The following is an 18578-nucleotide window of genomic DNA, read 5'->3' on the forward strand; positions in this document are numbered from 1 at the left end:
ATTGGTGGGGAAAAATGGAGTGCTAAGTGAGGTTATGCTTCTCCCCATTGCTCTCAGTTAATTATAGCCTAGCACTATGAAATGATGAATAGCATCCACTTTGCTGCTACACCTTGCATCTCCCTTTTCCATTCAGTGATGGATGCAATAAGCAGCAAAGGAAATGTTCTGCTACCCCTTTGGAGCTAGTCCAGGTAGGACCATAGGGTAGTGCTTTAGTTTCAATGTCTTCTACTGGGGTGCTCGAGTAACAGAACTTCATGCTTGTCATTGTATTCCTGTGTTTTAGGCATAGTTCTGATTCACAGCCTGTTGAAGGTAATGTCTCTGTTTTGTCCTTGAATAGACCTAAACTAAAAAAAAACTAAAAAATTCTCTGCTAAAAGCATGTCAGTGACTGAACCTGGAAACCTTCAAACCCACACAAGAAGCTCTGTTACTTAAGCTGAACAAGCAGCTGTAGCAGATGGTAGTTTGAATAAGCTGCTCTTCTGTGCATGGACTACCCAGCCCAGAGATGAGGAAGAGCATTAAACCCCCCTATCTTACCAGCACATTATGAAGGCAGGAGATTCATACACAAAAGTTTCCAGTAACTCACTGGGTATGCCTATGCTACTCTGAAATCCTCACCCTGAAAGCCAGTGCCTGCAGATGGCAAATAAGGTGATATTCCCTACTAATTCCCTGAAAACTGTTCATTTACAGAAGCACCTACCTAAAAAAAAGTGAGAGCCCAGCAGTACTTTCAGTCCAAGAAAGTACAACTGTTGTGAGAGGAGAATAATTCTTGAAAGACACAGGACATCCAAGAAAATGAGTTTTGAGTTCTTCGTATCAATTTGGCTTTGATATGAAATTGTTCTTTAGTCAAGTGACAGGATAATTCTAAAGAGACCACTGCAGAGCTGTCAGTGCTCCTGGTGTCACCCTGTGATTCTCAGAAACTCTGGCAGCTGTTTTAATAGACAAAGTGTAGAAGTCAACTAAATTATAACCCTGCTACAAAATAAACCTTAGTGAAAATAGTGCCATTCTTTGCTAGCTCCCAGGCACTTAATTTCTGGAGGAAGAGGCAGCATGCTTTTGTCTGTGTTGAGCAGTGTATTCCTTGTATTGATTGATCTATTTGTACAGAATGCCACAGCCTTCTCAAGCTCAGCTGTATTTAGTCTCCTAAATTTGTGGTTAGAACAGTTATTTCAAAACTCATCGAGATTTCTAAAACATGTTTGGGCTAGCATGACTAACTAACTGAAAGATTACAGTTTTATGCAAAAGAGAATCCGTTAGTCATTTTATTTGTATATGTGCTTATGAAATTCAGGACTATGTCCATTTTAGAGGCTCTTGCATTAAGTGTACCGATATTGGTAGGAAGAAATATTTTTTTTTATTAAAAAAAGCTAAAATTTTTTCCTGTCTTTTTATTTTTTCTGCAGATTAACTGCTTTCTGTGCTGTGTTTAATTACTACCAGATTTTGTACCCCATTCTCCCCTAAATTGCATTTGTATTATCTCAAGGATACTGCCAGTTGTTCATGGTGAATTTACTCTTAGCTTAGCACTGGATGTGAAACCGTGTAAGCCAGTGTCTGCCTGCACATGGAGACCACAGCAACCTGTGTGGCTCTGCAATTGTTTGAAGTTTTGTACTTAAGAAGAGTGTATATTTCTCCATAAATAAATTTCACTTGAAGGATTCTAACAGATCTCACCAACTGTACAGTAGTGAGTCAGTGAGTTCAGGGTCAGATGCTTCTGTTTAGATTTATATATAGAATAGAATCGCTTTGAATCACAAAGAAGCCTGGGTCCTGAAGTATTAAACAATCTATTTCTATACATTTAATGAAAGGTAACTGAGTGACTTCAAAGTTGACCCATTTACACAGCTGAATCAGCTTTCCCAGTTCTCAGTTTGGGAGCTGGCCTTGTTGTGAGCAAGGATGATCCCCACCCAGAGATCCCTCCCAGCCAACACGATTCTGTGATATAAATAACAAGGTGAAGTCGGATAGTTGGATCATGAAACACTCACTAACAACTTGTTATTCCTGCAGTAGTCAGCTCTGCACTTCTGTGGGAGCTGGAGTTCCCTGGGTAACGGGAAGACGTATATCGTGGGCTGTGTGGGAGAGGTGCCACGTGGGCTGCACTGCTGCTCTGCTGCGCTGCCCCTGAGAGGGCACTTGGGCATTTCTGCATGCTGCAAACACAAATAGCCACCATAAGATTGCCATAGGCAAATACAACACACTGGAAGCTGGAGCACTGTGGTTGTGTGCGGCTCAGACAGAGCCATAAGGCTCTGCCCAGAGCAGCCTGAATGCACCCAGTGCTCCAGCGAGGTGCCAGCTTTGCAGGGTGGGAGCTGGCTCTCCACAAATGTGTTTATGGGCTTGTCTGCACACAGTTTTCTCCAGCAGATCTGATGATAGTGTGAGGATAAATCCTATCCTATCCTGTGGCACAGAGACAAGGTTGGTCTTTGAGGTTTATTGGTGTGGATTCTGCCCTGGCCAAAACATGACAAATGTGGAAGGAAGATGGCTGTGTCCAGCACTGAGAGCCAGGCCATGTGTCGTGCTGTTCAGGGCATAATGAATCTGCATTGCAGATGACCTTCATGTGATAAAAAGGATCCCATTACAAAAGCCTCAGCTATTTAATTTAGTTTTGTGGAAAAGGGAAGCCTGGCTCAAACCCTGGCTCAAACTCTGTTCATCCACACTGTTCCCGTGCTGCCTAATCCTCTGTTTCAAGTCTGGTTCCAGCTGACTTCATCTTCAGGTAGAGAATCTTGGGCATGGAGCATTCAGAGGACCTATGTTCCAGTGTCATAGAGTCATAGAATGATTTTGGTTGGGTGTGGCCTTAAAGATCATCCAGGTCCAAGCCCTCTGCATGGACATGGACACCTCCCACTAGACCAGGTTGCTCAAAGTCCTATCCAGCCTGGTCTTGAACACTTACAGGCATCCACAACTTCCCTGGGAAACTTATTCCAGTGTCTCGCCACCCTCATAGTGAAGAATTTCTTCCTAATATCTAATCTAAATCTACCCCTTTTCAACTTGAAAATTTTTCCTCTTCCTCCTGTCACTAAGGATATCAACAAGATGTGGACACTACAAACATCACAATCACAGCTAGTCTGAGACAAGAAGTTAGACAAGAAGTTGTCAATGTTAAGTGTAAGAATCAAAGCAATGCAGACTTTAACATTTCAGAATTGTCTGTGAATGCAAAAATGTGTTTTGGAGCCTGGTCTAGTCATTGTGATAACCAACAATAACTTAAAAGAAGGGCTTGTGGAATTATACATTTGGTGCTGACAACAGTGTTCTTTTGCACAGCTGTTAATTTTCTTTATATCAGTCTAATTAATTGGTATTTGAAAGCTGTCAAATTGACTTGGAAAGGTGGAAGCCTGCAAATGAAATGAGGTAAAAGAGATGGGATCTTAGAGCTTTAAAATCTTGCATTGCAAATAAACCAGAATAAATCAGTTACATTTCTTACTAATGGGGAATAGACCCCTAGTGAGCAAGCCAGCTTTTGATCTTAAATCTGTTCTTATCCACCAAAAAACCCCACCCCATTTTTAATGGTAAGAATGCAATTCCAATTTTAAATTCAGATGAATCTTGACAAGAATCACAAACTGATCAGTTGTCTATAATTAAGTTGTTCATAATTTTCAATCATTAGGCTGTGCAAAAGCTAAGAATAAATCTATGCCACATGATTACATAATTGTATTAGCATATTTGCATTGAGAAGTGAAAAGATTTAAAATAATTGTGGAAGTGAAGGCATTTGTCTTTGATGTTTTAAACTATGCTTATAAGCACTCTAATTGTAATAAATCTCCTCTGGTTCCTACATGGTTAGTAACAAGTTTTTTCCTTTTCAGGTTCTGTAGATCTTTCGTATTGGAACAAAGATAAAATTTTAAAACATTGTTATGGTAAAAATCCCCAAATCCCATGGAGGAGCTCAGAAAAAAGGATAGTTGCAGGCACTAAAACTAACTTTAAAACTAAATTCACATTTATTGATTTTCACTTCTTTTTGAGTGCTAGTGTCTGAGGAGTCTAACAAATCTTATTTGCTTTTAGCCATTTTATTGCTAGATGTTCAAGAATCAGAATTAATTACTATTTTGAAAAGTGTCACAATTGTAGTAATCTTGAATAATCTGGATGTGATCAAATCTAGAAAAAAAAAAAGAGTTTTATTACTAAGTACCTTTAAAAGCATTAATAAAGCTGTAACAATTTGAAGGACCCTTGCTTTTGTGATCTAGGGAAAACACAATTTAATAAAATAAAATTAAAGATATTTATATTCAAGTTTGAATCACCAACAACTAGTGAAAAATGAAATCTTAGATGATAACACTTGGTGCTAATGAAAAGTACCCAGCTGTATTAATCTGATCTTAATCTCTGGAGATGTTAGCCCTCATTTTCCTCCTCAGGAATCAATTGACATGTAAATAGAGATCGTAATCTCTATTGTTCTTTCTGTTGTATTTATCATTATTCTATGCTATTGTTTGCCTCAGCATCTAGTGTTCTCGATAGAGAAAACTGTGTGAAAGAATTCTTGCATCCTTTAGTTAGTGGAATGATAATTGGAATCAGAGTGAATCCACAAGGAATTCTTTCAACAGTAAATATGTGTTGGGGGCTTATTTTGCTCCCTTTTTAAACTGGCATGGTAAGGTAGACCTGACCCAAAGTATCTCAGAAGTATGAGAAACATTTTTTTTCCCCCAGGGATGACACACAATTTTTTTTTTTTTTTAAATCCTCATCACCAGTGGCATTAAAATTAAGTTTTGCATTGATTAGCAAAGCTTAGGTGAGGTGGAGGGAGCAATGGTGAGGTTGAGTAGAGCCTAGTGCTGGGCAATGTGGGAAAGGCTTTCCCCAAGCAGGCTGCTTACAGGAGGCTGGCACCCGCTTTGTGTCTCTCTAGGTCAGGTAATGTCCATATGGCAGCTTTGCCAGTCTGGATAACTGGATATACTCTATTTCTGTGAGGTAAAGTAGTGAGAGTTCACTATTTTCTAAAATATTCTTTCTGAATTCAATGGGGATCAAAAATAGGAGAGATATTTTTTGCTTACCTTTATTTTCCATTATTTTCTAGGTAATAAATATATGAAAATGTTTTTAAGAAATGAAGGTGGGAGTTGGTGCCTGGATTTTCACTTTTAGGTTGTATTGTGGCTGTAGGAAGGTGCTAAGCAAGACAAGTGACTGAAAAAACATTTATTAATCTCTCTTCCCTTTACCAAATTATTGCTCTTCTTCCTCTATTGATTTGCTGTTCAGTCACTGCTGCTGACCTAGTCTGCATGAACAAGATTTTTCTCATTTAAATACATATATCTGAAATGTTTAATATTACTAATGATGGAAAAAAACCCAAACCACTTTATACAGAAGAAAAAAATCTTCTTTATAATAATAATAATATTTCATCAAGACAAGCTGAACGTTTTCTTTTTCCTCTGCTTAGGAAAGCATTGGCAGTTAAAGAATCCAAATTCATTTGTAGATAAAAATAGCCCTGAGATTTCTCAGGCTCTGCACATCTTAAGCCACTGGGTTTCCCAGACTTAGGAACCCTTGGGAGAGGGCAGTGCAGAGTATGTCCTCTACTAATAAGGTTGTTGAAAGTAGATCACTAAGTAAAGAAATCTTTCAAGCATATTAGACCCAGAGCAATTACTAAGCTCATCACTCTTTATCAAATCCATTTGTCTTGATATACTGAAATAAAAGTATGACAAGAATCATTAAAACACCAAGGCTGTCTAAGAGAGTGTAGTTATATTATTATTATAATTTAGTATTTCTGAAGATATATTTAAATTCAGGAATAAATCAGGAGTGTTGTGATGGACCTTACTTTTGTCCTTATTTAGCCAGGTATTTAACTTTCAAATTTTGAATTGCACCACCGCATTTTGCATTTTCTTTTCTTTCTTTTCCTTTCACTTTTGCTGATTTAATTGCTTGTTTATCACTTTCCTTCTCTGAACAGTTCTTCTTTCCCATTGCACCATCACTGTCTTTGTTTTAGTGCATTGAGGCATGTTGCTATTCTAGAGGCATTATCTGGCTCTGTAAAGCATATTTTACCACTCTGCATAAAAATACCCACACGGATGGGAATCTTGCAGTGTGTTAGATTCTCACATCCTCTCATTGTTTGAATTTATATCTATTCATGGATAGTAAGGTAGTTCATTTGCATACTGTGTTGTCAATAAACACAATACCTGGTGTGGGGTAAGTGCAATGCAAGTATATAAAGCAGATAAAAAAATATGAAGGACTGGGTTCTGGTAAAAATTGGTTATGCAAGTCTAGTTCTTTAGATGTGCAGGTTACAGAGGTGGCTACTGCTACATCTTCTATTGATAAGACAGTGAAACAGGTTGCCCAGAGAAGCTGTGGAGGCCCCACAACTTGAAGTATTCTAGGGCAGGTTGGATGGGACTTTGAGCAACCTGGTTTAGGGGGCAGCAGGAGGTGATGGTGTTAGATGATCTTTAAGGTCCTTTCCAACTCAAAAAAACTTTATGATTACACGCATATGCTTTTGCTGTTGTTACACCAAAATGAGTTTTGGGAAGAGGGCTAAGGGAAGAACTGATGATGTGGGGAAAGAGATGGATTAGTCTCCTAATGTTAATCTCTTAAGTCATTAGAGAGAATTCAACACCATTAGAAAGCAGAATGACAAGTCCAATAGAAATGCTTTTGAAATACAATCTATGCAAAATTTCCAAAATATTACTTCTATTGATAAGATAATTCCACCTTAGGATACATAAGTGGAAAAAAGCTTGGTTTTAGCATTACTTGCAGCTATAACTATAGCCAGCTATAACATTGCTAGTGCATGAAACATACTGAAAACCAAAATCTTGAACAAAAAATGTTATTTTCAAAATACTACAGTTTGTTTCTGACTGAGGGATAGGCAAAATATCTGACCTGTAAATTCACCATTTTACCACTTAGAGGCAGAACTGCATCGTTTGTGTTTGCAAACACTTTGAGTTCTCTTGATTCCATACACTTGTTGAATAGTGGTATGCTTCTGCCATTGTGAGTGCAGATTATTAAATTGAATACTTAATACAAAAATATAATTTAAAAAAGATAAATATGCAGTATTTAGTATATATTTTCTTTTTCTCTTGTCTGTTTAAACAGATGTAATTGCTCCCCTAAAACATTAATGTTGACTACTTTATCATCTAATGAATCAGCAAAGCACCAGCCCACCTGCTTAACGTAAAGGATCTTGAAATCAATAGGACTATAATTAAATAGATATTTAAGGGCTTCATTGTACAGGGACCTTGAGTTGTCACATCTGAAATAGATGATATATTTTTGGTTACCACTGCTGTGGTTTGGCCTTATCAAAGAAGGGATCAGTTGAGAGTCATAGGTTTTCTGTGTCACTGCCAAAAATAAAGAAGTAAATTCTGAATCTCTATCTCATTTTGGATTTTTTTTTTTTACAGTTGAATTTTACTGGTTAAATTTTATTGAGTTTAATTTTTAAAACTACATGCAGCAATGTATTTATCCAACAGATCTGGATCTGTTTCTTCAGATCAGAGTCATGGAAACTGACAAATAAGCTGAGTATTGTCTGAGTATCATCAGTGGGAGGCTGGTTTCTGGGGTCATGGTAACTTTGTTTTTTGCTTCACTTTATGTACTTTTTGTTCTAACATATAGCGAAAAATCCTACTAATGTAGAGGAAAACCTGGGACTAAAACCAAAGTTTTGCCTTGAAATGGGTTTTAGAGAGTAGAGAACCAACGTGAAAGGACCTGAATGTGATAAAGAAAAGTGACCACCTAAAAATACATGTTCAATACCATTTTAGAGGATGCAGGGCATCTGAGAGACCTGTGTGAAACTGACAGATGCTATTAACCCTACAGGAGATCTATACTTTTCTTGTGTAGTAGATGGCATCCAGATTTTACCTCCTCCTGATACTGGTTTGACTTATCTGATATGCTCTCAGATATATCTTGTATCAGTAATTATTTGTCCTTCAAAACTCCAAATTTCCTCTAAGAAAATATTCACAGCTGGATATTAGCTTTCATCTGATGCCCTAAAATTTGACACCTTTACTGCATTTGTTCATATGTAAACGCAATTATAGAAAAGGTCTTTGTAGGACTTTGATGCTGTCTGCAAAATAACAACTGACTTCAAAGCATTATTGATGTGTTAGAAAGATCAAAGCTGACACAAGAACCAGTTTAAACAGTAGAAATAAATTTTGAAGAGCCTTTTATAGACTGCAGGCTAAACGTTCTGTGATGACTACTGCTACACAACTGGCTCTTTGTTTTGAGTTTAGCCAAATGTCACACTCAGAATGACCTTTAGCATCCCTATTTGTTTAGATGTGGCTATTTCCAGTAGCTGCCTAGCCTTATGTTTACCCTTTTCTTCCCTCCTCGTGTTCTTATTTCTACAAGAAATATGTTACACGTTGTTTGCCTTAGTGGTATGTTCCTACCATTTTCTGAATTGTTGCATTGTGTCTGTGCATAAGTCCAATCATTGTTCCAGCTAATTATGAGCTCCTCCCTTATAGCTTGGGGTGAATCCTGTGAATAAAGTGCAGAAGCAAATTTGTGTACTTTATCCCATCTACCTTTCACAAACTGCTTCTACTGGGTCTTTGGAAATAGCTCAGTTTCAGTCACCAGATTTTCATCTCTTGGGGTTCTTTGATGGGGTCTGAGTAAGGAGTGCTTCACAACACAAAGCTATCGTATGGATGAAAGCCTGTTCTAGTATTTTTCAAGCAAAACCAGCTACCAACCTCATTTATTTACCAATCACTGGAAATTTTTAATAAAACTTCAGCTAGGAACAAGCACACACTGCTCGATATTTACCATTACTTCAGATCAATGAGAAAGGGAGAGGGAGACTTGTGCCTGTATTTCACATAGAGACCACCTGATTAAAAATGACAGAAACTGTGGTTAGAGAATTCTCTCATATTCCACTTGTCTTTTCCTGTCTGCCCATTATGTGTCTGATAGGATAGCCTGAGAAACCACGAGGGAATTTTCTTATGCACTTGCTTTTGCCTGTTCAATAAATGGTTGGATGAATGGCTAATCACTGAGGGAAGGAGTAGCCACAAAACAGGAATCATACAGCTCGTTCCAATGAGACTTCCAGTGCACAGTCCACTGTTATTTACAGATTAGCTCCATGAGATAGAGGGAATATTCATCTGCAAAACCATCCTTCAGTAAAAGGGTGAGTGATCCAGTGAGCATGCTTTGCATATTCATAACTTGAGCATGATGAAGTGCATAGAAGCTGCCAAATAATTTCAGCACCCTGGAGGACTCTTTGAAAACAGTGAAAATTAGCTGCACTCATCTCTATTGTTATGAGGTGATTAGCTGGAGACAAGACGTTCTTAGTTATCTTTCCCATCCCATGAAGGCATCACCTTCCAAGGAGTATGTTTCATGGGAAGCTGACATTTTCTTTAAAAATTTCCATTACACATACTCAAATTCATCTCATACTTGAAGGTTATTTTGTGGTCTACCTGACACCTTCAGGTTGTGCAGTAAGCAACATTTTTGTTTAGGAGCTGGAAGAAAATTTTCCAAATGTGATCTGAATGTAGCTGATGCAATGTGGTCTGCTTAAGCCTTACAGGGCTTACTACAGACCTGGTAAAGACTTTTTGCAGTAGGTAACATGTTCCCAGAGATCTGTGAATGCCTAATGTTCCAATTTTTGAACACTTGTGTTTGCATGGTGACTGTCATCTGGGATCTCTCTGGTCATCCCAAGCTCACAGAGATGGACATGTGTCACCCTAGGCTGGACACAGAAAAGCAGACATGGGGAATATTTACAAGACAGTGGTTCTTTATTTGCTGATATTTTTGTCTTGCTAATAATGTGTTGGCTATGAATAAACCATGACAATCTTCTTTGGTATATATAGTTCTCTTAAGCCTCTGTTGAGTTATGGGTTCAAGGATGCAAAAAAACCCACACAAAAACTTATTTAGAAAATTTATTTTGAGGGTTCTGTGGGTCAAGCTGCTGCTGCTGCTGCAAATATAACTATGTTAATGCCAAATGGTTTTGACAGAGCATGAAATGAAGACTGCAAAAATGTTAGGTAAAGGGACAGAATAAATAGAAGAAAAAAAAAAAAAAAAGAAAGATGGACAGAGACAGCATTGAACCAGAAGGTAGGGGAATGTGTGAGGAAAATGGCGAGAGATGCAACACTGTTTCTAAACCACCATCACATTTCGCCCCACAAAATAGTACTGGAAATTGCTAAATAAATATCACACAATATTAAAAAAAAAAAAAACAACAACCAGAAAACCACAACAAGCAAAAAAACCTTTTTTTTTCTTTTTACCTCTAAGTTGATATTCTTTTTCCTCAGTAAGAGTCCTGTTACAGTTTGAGAAGAACATAGGTTTTTCCCAGTTTGAGAACTGCAATGACACAAAAAGAGTTAATTAGGTTCAATTTACTCACCTTAATTGTAAATATAGGAGTCTGTCATCATTTATTCAATTAACTTTCATATTCTGAATAATCTTCAGGGAAAAAATAATTTCCTATCTCTAAAGCATTCCAGGAGCTCTAAAAGTTCCTGCTGTACTTAGATATACCTATTTTTATGAAAGACTGATTTGTGTATCAAGACTGCATTGCTGGTTGCTGTGGTATATTCTTCTTCAACCTGAAGCAGAGAAACAAATCATACAGACAGACACATCACTGCATGTGGTTATCTACAGTTAGGTTGAATTAATGTAATGCCACTTCTGAAAGATTGTCACAGAATATTTTCTCTTATATTTGGAACATTTTGCACCTTGGTGGTGTTTCCAGTTGCAGCATGTAGTGGCTTCTTTCCTACAGAATGTCACTTTTCTGTACCTGTTTCAGATGTTCAGATGAAGCCATTACAGTTGAACAGTAATTTGAAATTACTTGATGCTGTATTCTGAAAAGATCAGATTTTTTTTTCTTAATCAATAAATACCAAATTTAATCATGTTACTGAATTTAACCTTTTGAATTTACTGGGAATTTGTGTTTTAATACTTTCTGTTCCTATAGAGGGGTCCTGTAGAGTACTAAACAGTATTCCCTGAAAATAAAACAAACAGTTTCAGAACAAATACGAGGCCTTGGTACTTATTTGAAAAATTTTCTTTAAGCTTCAACGATTGTTTGCTGCTACCTTTATCTACAGTCATGCTGAATAAAACTATAGCTAAATGGAAAGTTAAATGTATTCACGAGGTGTTAATGTCTACCTCTTATTATTTGCAGTCTCTCAGAGGAAGCAGAAGTAACTACAAATAGCGCTATGCCAGAAACTGGTTTCTTGACCAACAATGTTGCTTCAGCATGTAATGAACTGGTTCATTCTAAAGTGGTCACAGTTGATGACAAGAGACTTTGTATTTGAATATGGCACGTCTTTTGGTCCATGTGAAAACAAGTTTGAATGTTAAATATTTTCTGACACTTTGAAGTTACTGTTGCTGCTCTTCCCGCTTTCTTCAGGTCAGCGTCTGGTTCATGGCAATACTGTACAGTGCTAAAATCTCTTCACAGGAAGTAGTCTGGGGTGCGACGAGTAACATGCAGTTCACCTCTGCGTGGTGCTGGATCAAACTGCAAAAAGGAGTATTTTAGGGTATCATCAAGTTCCATAATTGCAGCCTGGTTGCCACAACGGTAACAGTAATTTGGAGCACTGAAAATTGTTACTACATTCTGATCATGGCAAGATCCACAGTGGATTTTCATGGTTTGCCACATAAATTTTCATTGGGGATCAGGCAGTGAGTGAGATGTGCAATATTTTTCCTGGTTCGTACCAGCACCTCTGCAAGAGAGGAGAATAGAGCACTGGTGTATCAGATGTCATTCCTACTTGTTTTAGGCATACAGTGAGTTTTTAATGTAAACTTGTAAAAACATCTCATGAATAAATCAGAACGTAAGGCACCACTATACTCTCTGAGTTAATAGGTGACTGAAGAGTTTAGATCTCTGTGTCTAATCTGAGAATAAAATAATTTATCTGGTTTTAACTCCTAAAGTACTCAGTTTTATATCTCTTGTCTACAGGAACATCTCAAAGTACTATTTCAGTAGTGAAGCTTGTATTATGGAATAATTTATTATTTAAAACTGAACATTTTATAATCTATATTAATAGTTTATAAGGGTCTTTCTAGATGCCTGGTGGTTTTTTATACATTTTATTCTTTTTTTCTTTTTCCTTTTTTTTTTTTTTCTTTTTTTCTTTGGGTTTTTTGTTTGGTTTTGGTGGTTTTTTGTGGTTTTTTCTTTCATTTAACTACTGTTAATAATGAGTGGTGGATGTCAGAAGGACAGGGCACATAGGTCCTTGCACAACAGCCATGTCACATCTACTGTTTGCACGTGTCTCTGTAAGGACTGTTCACATCCACTTGGTGAAGGCAGTGCTTGTCCTAACAGACAAGGTATATTAGTTATTAAGTTGCTGCTGGCGTGCTGACTGATTTCTTGATACTTTTGATAAGCCTTGCTTATTTAAAACACATTTTGCTCTTCTGACTTATTCTGCAGTTTCTAAGTTGTGCCAGAGCTTCTGTACTTCTGGAATCTCAGTTCAATTATTTTTTCTGGTAATTCATCATTTAGCCACTCTTTTCAATCTACTAATCAATTTTCATTTTACATCCAGCTGCTTCAGAAATCATAGCATTTAGCTATATTGAAAATTATTTTTCCTTGTTCCTACTGCTGTCCCAGCTTCAGTAATCAATTAGTATGTTACTGGATCTAGAAACAGTCACCTTTGCTGTGAACCACTTTTTATATGTGCCTGTGGCTTCAGTTAATTTCAGGAATGTTATATTTTGCCTATCGCCCACTCAGGCTCTCCAACCATCCATGCTGCTCCCAGTCTGTCTGTGCTACTGGTGCCACTGGTTTGCCAGCATCTTATACCCATGGTTTCATGGTTTAGCTGCTGTGCTGAACTTGCTGCCTTTTGCCACAGGATACTGGAGGAGTGTGGCCAGAATCAGGAGGGCAGGTTTGGGGACATCTTTCTTCTTTTGCATAAGCACCATGGGAAAAGGGGAGAGCAGTTCCTTTAATGCTGTGCTGGCACTTGTGGGTAACAGTGCTCCTTTCAGGCCTGAAATTAATTGGCTGCATTTCTGCATCAGCTGTGGCAGATGGGTCATGGCTGTGGCCCAGCCACATTTACTACTCCTTTTAGCCTCATGAAGTTCTGGCAAAAGGCCACCAGCAGTGTGTCCTCTGGGCTCACAGCTGGCTGTGAGCAAAACTTTTAGATGTAAAGAGCATTCTGAGATACTCTGTGGCAAAGGCTGTGCTATCTGGATAGCACTTTTTCCCACATGCACACCAGAGCATGATTCCCTGAGGTTTTTTGAACAGAATATAGAAGATGTTGGGGTGTGGGGCAGACTACTAAGGGGATCCACTGATGTGTTCCTGAGCCAACGGTGCTGTGGATTTTTCTGTTTCCTTTCCTTGGAAAATGCAGTACCAGCAGCTCCTTATGCAGGTTGCTAAACTGCCTGACCTAATCATGCTCCCCATGACGCCTGGACTGTCTTTTCTCAAGAAAAGTTCTCCCAGCCCACATAAAAGTCAGCATGAAGTCCTCCACAGAAATATTTCTGCTGGCTGTGGGTTCTTAGAGTAGGAACAAAAAAAATTGCCCATGTGAATTTTTCCTACAGGCCAGGAAGGTCTGATGTGCTCAGCCAGATGCCTTTTTGTGCCTCAGAAAGCAGGACCTTTTCTGTGTACCAGTAAATGGAACAGTACCTGAGCCAAGAGTTCCTGGGCTCTGGAATGGGATTGCACATGCACTAGACAGCCCCTTAGCATACTTTTGGCCTCACCATCTGGGGACTCCCCAAACAATTTCTAACATAATCTGGGAGTTATTGCAGGTCAGGCACCATTGCCATCTCATAGCTTGGATCCATTCATGCTTCTGGAGCATGTTAACATTTAATTGCATGGAAATAGGACACTCTGGGCCACCAGGCTTTAGGAAACTGACTGTTTTCCAGCTTCACTGATGAAGAATGGTCAGGGGGAAACATCTAATTTACTAGCTGTAGCCTGTATATCCAAGGATGAACCCTCTGGGACAAACACGAAGCAGGAACAAATGGAAAATGTCCACAGATTTCTGAAGAACCCATAGTTTTGTGCCAGTGGCAATCCTGAATGAGAAACAACAGGTGGACATTGGGAACTTGGATCCAGGCTAGCACGACAATAAATCTGTAACCTAGGATTTTTAATGTGGCTTTTGTTAATTGAGGGTCTATCAACTCTTGGCTGCAAAACTGATCTTTTAATACACTGTTGATTAAGCTCCTGGGACACCTTGGGTGGAAATCTACTGTCTGAATGTAAATATGCAGACCTTTGTATATCTACAAGTGCAGATACATGCAAGTGTCCTGAAGGTCTTGGGCTGTACCTGGTTTCTGAGTGTCTAAGAAGCCTAATAGTATCCTAAATAAAATGTCACTAGATAATGCCTGGTAGATAATTAGATAAAACTAATAAAATGTCACTTAAATGTCACATTTTGCAAAACTGAAATTAGTCCTTTTCTACCTCTTTGTTTTCTCAGAAACTCGGGACAAATTTGGACTTGGTATACTTTTTAGGACACAGAATTCAGAATTCAAAGGAAAACAATTTTCTTCTAAATATGCTTTGGGCATTTACCAATAAGTGTTGCATATAATATTAATCTCTTGTGCCAGAAAGAATTAGAGCTCGTTGGTGTTGTGTTTCCCTTTGATTGGCTAAATATGCCACTTTAACCCACACAACTCAGTAGGGATCTTACTAGCTTACAGAAAAGTGAAAAACTGCTCTGAATGCTAATTTCCCAAGTGCAGATAAGAAGGTAGACCCTAATTTGGAATTTACATTTGTGAAAGAAGCAAGCTGTATTCAGCCCCAGAGATGAGGGACAGCAGTGTGAAAGTGAAGCCAGGTTTTAACAACTGGAACCAGAGCTTTTGACAAACTGTATAATTAGAAGAAACTGTGAATCTCATTTTTAGCACAAGTGCCCAGGAGAGCCCTTTGTCCTTTAGCATCAAATCTCCTCCCCAATGCCACAAAATCATATGTGTATTTTGAAAGTATTGCTGTAGATGATTATTAAGAACCCTAGGGTATGAACTAGGGACAAGAAAGCACCCAGCAATATACCCATGCCTTGCAATAACCAACAAAAACTGCAAGTAACACACCATTATCAGGAAACAGCATACTCTACCATCACTCATTGGAAAACCATGAAAGAAAATAATTACACTGTGTTTGCATTTTTGTGTTTAATGTGTGCAATTATCTCTCCAATACTCAACAGGAATGTGGTTCACCATGTTTTAAAGATGTTTTGTGAACTTTTATGGACATATAAAAAGCCCATCAAATATCAGAACAATTCAGCAAAAGAATTTGAATTTGTTTGGATGCTGAGAAAGTTTTACCTAAAAAAAAGGAAAAGATCCACAATGTCTGATCTTTCTTTCATTAAATTTAAGACTTCAATTTATTTTTTTTCTGATAAATTTCTGATATGAACACCAAAGATATAAACATGTAGTAAGGGCAAGATGAACCTTAAAGGTTCACATGTTATTTGCATCTATCTTAGAAATTTCTCTGTAGGGAGAAAAGCTTATTCTGGTGAGACATAAAGTATGAGCTTTCAAATATATATAACTTGCTTTTTATTCTTAATAAAAACTAAACACCATGGTTTATGTTTGAAAGCTTTTACCTTTCCAGTGTATATATATATAGGTATATATATATATTTTCAATCCAAATCATTTTGTGTAAGTTTACTATTTCATTAAGTTAGCATGAGTTCTGTAACCATTCCCACGTAGGCTGGTCTACACTTGGAACATGTAGACAGTGCAGCTTTTGCATCATAAACTCTTACAGCTCTTACAGAAGGTCACAAGGATTTTATGTGATGAAACAAATGAAACCTGGCTGTTTTGAGACTCACTTTTGAGATTTGTGTCTCACTCTGCTTAAAAACTTGAGTGACAGTGAAAGCCCTTCCTGTCTGAAGCCAAATTGTTTCATAACTAGGATAAAACAGAGCTGAAATCCTAATGTTATAACTTAGATTTGCATTCTAGCCTAGACATCCATCTCTTTGCATTCCAAATTCCTGTTTTTAATAGATGTTGTTTACCAAATTGTACTTTCTTTCAACATGAAGTAGCCAAATGTGCTAATGTTTTCAGATTTCCTAAGTGACTTGTGACTTCGTATTCCTAACCATGAGCATGTTTCAGATGACCAAGTGTCAGAACTGCTAAAAGTCAAATCTATTTCAAATGCCTCCAGGTAGATGCAGAAAATTGCAGTGTTCTCCAAATCACTAAGCACTCCAAACTATTTAAAAATACTTAGGTGTTTTGGCTATGTTGATGAACAGCTGGTAGAAAATATGAAGTAGATAGATAGGTTATTCCAATGGAGAGTGAATGACATTCTGAAATAAGACTATATACATCTAAAAGGTAAAGAGTGATAAAATATTGAACTCAATCTGGTATGTAATACTACCAATTTTGTTGAGGAAAAAGGTCCTTAAAATATGACACTTTTACAAAGAATAATGACTAGCAGTAAATGCATGCTCTCTATATTCAACAATATTTTAAACATGTCCTCTATTTTTTAGAAACAACACCCTATAGTGCTTCCTTCTAAAATGGAATAAAATTGCAATACAAACACCATGCCATCAGCTTTTCCCTCACCCGTTTTGAATGATTATCAACTATACCTTTAATTATAGTCTTACTTTGTATGACTAATTTTAAAATTTACACTTAGATTTTGTTATGAGCAATTAAGTAACTGTAAACTGTGCACACGTAATTTGAATGTTTATAGCAAGAAAATACAGGATGGAGATTGTGTGGATAGGGCTTATTACATCCTGAGCATATAATACAGAACAGGAGCTCATTAGTGTGTTTGCTCTTCTAACTTGCATGCAAAAATATAGGCAATGGCAAAACCATCATGGAAATGAGTTTTTAAAAACATGCTGACTTATTAGAAATTGTAGATATAATTACTGTGCTGTCCAGCTGCACTGGAAGAGAATAGCCCAAGACAGGAGCATTTACAGATCTCTGGAAAAGTGGTCAAATTACAAGGAGAACTAGTTGGAATGCTTTGTCTTGAACAGGTTTATTTTACAAAAAAAAAAAAAAAACCCCACCCAAAAAACCCCAAAGTTTTTCACCTGTACATTCTTTTTAATGGAATTTTCCAATGGAAAATATTTTCCCAAATTCACATTTTTTGTACTGGCATTTGTAGGAAATGAAAAAAAAATATTTTACACTGTCCATTTCTGAGAAATTCTGAGCTGGAAGTAATGGATGGACATTTTCAATGCCATGAGCAGCTAACTATGTTTCCATGCCACCATGAGTATCAGTTCAAACCTCTGCTGAGCCCACTTGGGCTGCACTGATCAGTGGTGAATTTGGGAAACTCTGCTTTTCTGTGAGACTGTTTTTCTGTGAGACTATTGCACCCATTCCCTGTCAGAGGGGAGAATCATCATGTTTAATGGACATTGATTCACTACATGTGGCAGCACTATACATTGATAAGATTTAATGCTATTTTTTGCCTCTGTGATTCATTTCACTTTGGGAATGAAGTAGAACTGAGGTTAGGAGATTCACGAGCTGAGAAGTCCTGAACAGAATGACTTTTCATTTTATGTCCTCATCATTTACTCTCTGGAACAATTTTAACTGTGCCATAGTAAATGAAGGAATCTGCAGTACAGTTCCAGTTTAACTCTGTCCCTCCTTCCCTACTCTTTCTGTCATCACTGAAAGCATCCATTGTTGTGGAGATATTGTGATTTCACAGCTTCCCTGGAGGGGTTCCTATTTAAGAAAAGGTGTGTACACCGTGTACTGGAGCCAGGAGAAAACTCAGCCTAGGCTTTGTCCTTTCTAAGCAATTCCTTTTCCTTTTTCTCTTTTGCTGAATGCATTCTGAATGGTACTACACAGTGCACATCTGCTGAAACCCTAACCAAAAACTTACTGTGCATGAAATTCACTTGCAGCATATTAGGTGCCCAGCTGGGCATGCAACTAGATTATTGGCCTGCACATCCTGTGGAAAAAAACCTGGGGTCTGAGGGAGATTTTGTTCAGTTTTGATGACTTCCATAAAAAAAGAAAAAAAGTTGTATCTCTTACAGGGGTGGATGACAACAAACTGCTCTCCATCACCACCAGTCCTTTATTGTCTCATGCTCCAGTTCCTGCCCAGCTGCTGCAGCTGGCATCCTGTAGCCAGATAGCTGCCAGGTGCCAGGTAAAGGACTGCTTTTAGGCTCAGTTTCTAATAGGAACTG

Source organism: Calypte anna, chromosome 3 (assembly GCF_003957555.1).
Source record: "Calypte anna isolate BGI_N300 chromosome 3, bCalAnn1_v1.p, whole genome shotgun sequence".
NCBI classification, from domain to species: Eukaryota; Metazoa; Chordata; class Aves; order Apodiformes; family Trochilidae; genus Calypte; species Calypte anna.